Here is a 3,286-nt window from a genome sequence, read left to right as displayed (position 1 = left end):
GCCCTAGAGAGACATTCATTTAAAGCCTAAAGCCTTGACTTCTTGCCCAGATTGAGAAACAGCCTTGTTCTCCTTTAAAAAGAGAGAAAGAGAAAAAAAAAAAAATCAAATCTCACTAAACCCAGAAAAGCCCAAGGAAATGACTTCCTTCCCCACAGAGCCAGCACCCATCCTCCAGACAACTGCAAAAAATCCCTGGCTCGGCAGCTGCCCTCTGCTCTCTGCCCAGGCAAAGGGGGATCGCAGCGCCCTGGGAACTACCGCGGAGGCTCGGGGGCACGTTAATATCGGCACAACGTTATTATCTTTAGGATTAACAGACACCGAGACATAAAAATTTCCATGGCCAGAACAACAGCTAGCGAAACCCGTTACTTAGCAGGCAGCYCCCAGGCTGGGTTAACCCTGCAGGAGACCTTTGGTTCGCAGGCCGCCGCGCACGTCGGCGCTCGAGGCAGGCAGCTGCACGCGCGGAGCGGGACCTGCAGGTCGCAACGGGGCGGCTGCCTCTGCCCAAAGCGTGTGGGAGGTGCGAGGGATGCACCGAGATGCTGCTYGTCCCAGCGCCTGCCGGACAAGCCCCCCGTGCCTCATTTGCCMGTGGTGCTACTTGCGGGTGGGTGGTCACAGCCGGTAGCTGTCCCCGCGATCCTCACGCGTCCCTGGAACAAGCGCGATGCCCTCCAGGTCTCCCTGAGCTCCGGGCTTGGGCGCTGGGACCTGATCTTCATGAAGGCAAATAGCAAGTTACGCACCGGCGAGCTCTGCCACAGAGCACCCGTGCCCCGGCGCCGCGTGCGTGAAACCACCATGTCCAAGGGGAGCAGGGACCCGGCCGTTCCGACCTTACCTGCTGCTCTGAGGGCAGGGGACTGTCGCCCCCGCTCTCCTCGAAATCCTCATCTGGAGAACTTCAGCCAACAGCTAAGGAAGAGCTAACTGCAAAAGGCAGAGTGCAGGGAGACAGAAAACGTCAACTTCTCCTCTGCATTTTCACAGCTAGGGCACTCAGCGAGGCGGGGAAAGTCCAAGGCCAGCTCTCATGGCCTCGCTGGTTGGGAATTCACTCCCCATGAGAAATCACGGGTTTTTTCTACCCTCTCCATATGCAACTCCCTGTAGACAGGCACATCTTAGAAAGGGCAGGGAAATTGTGCAGAAGGACCYACAATTTTCCCACTGGGATGAGCATGACAATAGCATGGGAATCTATTGACCACGAGGTGGTTGAGTCCCTCTCGAGTCCCAAATCGATTACACCAAGAAACTCTCCTCTTCAAAGCACGCGAGGCATCAGATGGTCAGTGCCAGGAGCGCAAGCCAGCTCTGAGCACTCACACCAGGGGCATCGGATGGACAGATCAGCGACAGAAACAAAGATAGTACTATAATTAACTTTTTTCTTTTTATTTACACCACAAGAATAACAAGTTGTCATAATGTGGTACAAAATACTGGACTCCTAATAAAGTTGAAATTGAAGTCGGTACTGTCAGAGAAAGACACCATTGGCCAGTAAAAAAACAAACAATCAAAAAAAAAGTAAAGAAAAAAATGAAAAAAAGAAATGAAACAAACCCAAAGAAAACAAACGTAAAAACAAGAATGAAAAAAAAAAATATTCCAACTCCACCAAGTAAAAGAAAGGACCATCAGAAAATTTAGCACAAAGAATGCTACCATCACTGAAAGTAGGGTCCATACAATAAGAGTGAAACTGTGTCTAAATTACATCGTAAACCGGTAGCTGCTACCAATGGTGACGTCATACTGAGCATGTATAGGTATAAAGTAGAATATAATATAGTTACAACTTTTTGATACTACATATCTGTAATAAGCTCTTGGGTGAATAATGTTTCAACCCCTCCCCCCACTTTTATATATATATTATATATATAAGTTTGTAATCCTCATAAATTGGAAAATAGCGCCTCCACTATGGAGCACAGAAAAGTGTTAATTTATTTTCTTTCAATAGGATACTTTTTCATCAATATCAAAGACAAAGTGAAGATGAGCTGAGAACGAGCTCAACTTCATGACAATGAAGAAACATGTTTTTCCTTTTTGATGTAAAGTCTCATTTTAAACCACAGTGTTGCACAGTACAGGACTGTTTAAAGTGAAACCTACCAATACATCATGTAAAAGCAACTATTTTCATTTTTTTTAAAAAAAAAGTTAACACAGCTGTGCTGAAGAGTTAACTCTTTAAAGTCCTTGCTGTTGATCTTCGCAGAATTCATGACTACATGTGTTGACAAAGAGTTGTGTCCAACCTCCCCACCCAGTGAAGAAATTAAAATACCCAACCAAATTAAAAAATAAACATAAAAAATGACACAGGCAGTTTACTGTGTGTGTTCTGCGTAGTTTTCCCTAAAAACACTGTTTCCACATAAATACAATAAACTCTATTATTGGTAAGTCACAAGTGCTAGATAAACTTCTTTTTTTCTTCTTAAATGAGAAATGTTTAAGTAGTCCTTTTTATTTATTTTTTCTTTACAATAAAAAGCACAATTTCTTATTAAGTTCAGTAAGACGCAAAAAAAAAAAAAAAAAAAATCCCACTCTCCTTCCTTTTGTGTGTATTTGTGTGAGTGCATGTGTGTTTGTGACCGAAAAACGTCCCAACCTTTGTCTCCGCAAATGCCACGAGAGGAAAAAGAAAAAGAAAAAAAAAAAAGACAATTTTTTTTTCTTTTTTTTTTCAAAGCTGCCAAGTTTGGCGTGCAAAATCTGTATACAATATAAAGACATGCCAACCTTACAGACCATGCAACCTCAAGGTGTAGGAAACTTAAAAAAATATATTCATATATATTTATATATATATTTATATATATCAATGCCCATAAAAGATGTGGGCCCAAAAAGTTTACAAAAGGAAGAATGGAATGAATACATGACGGCGACTAATAAAAAAAGGAATGTTTTGTATTGAAAGTAAAGGGGGAAAAAAAAAGGAAAAAACAAGGGAGAAAGAAAGATTAATCACGTACTGCAAACACTGGGACTCGCTTCTCTAGCCGACGATTTCCGGATGTTTTCCCTTTCCAAGCCAGGAGGAAATAATCCCTGCCACCGTGCGCCCGGCTGCTCCCGGCGCGGCGGCCCTGCAGCAGCGTCGGCTCAAGGAAGAAGCTGCCGGCTCCAAAAAGTGGGGAGAAAAAATTATAATCGTAAAGAACAGCAGAATAAACCCAGGGATCCTCTGAACGAGGGGGCCCCTTTGCTCGCCCCAGCTCCACGGCAYGCAGCCCTGGCACGCGGGGAAGCC

At 44.3% G+C, this 3,286-nt stretch overlaps 1 pseudogene; it reads right to left on the bottom strand.

The window, feature by feature from the left end:
• Positions 1-624: 624 nt before the first annotated feature.
• On the bottom strand, positions 625-2,784 carry LOC112942741 (annotated as a pseudogene).
• Positions 2,785-3,286: the final 502 nt, after the last annotated feature.

The sequence above is a fragment of the Nothoprocta perdicaria genome, unplaced genomic scaffold (genome assembly GCF_003342845.1).
Source record: "Nothoprocta perdicaria isolate Ctin4 unplaced genomic scaffold, notPer1 scaffold_132, whole genome shotgun sequence".
Classification (NCBI taxonomy): Eukaryota; Metazoa; Chordata; class Aves; order Tinamiformes; family Tinamidae; genus Nothoprocta; species Nothoprocta perdicaria.
Note: the sequence above shows the minus strand (reverse complement) of the source record. Positions and strands in the feature narration are given on the sequence as shown.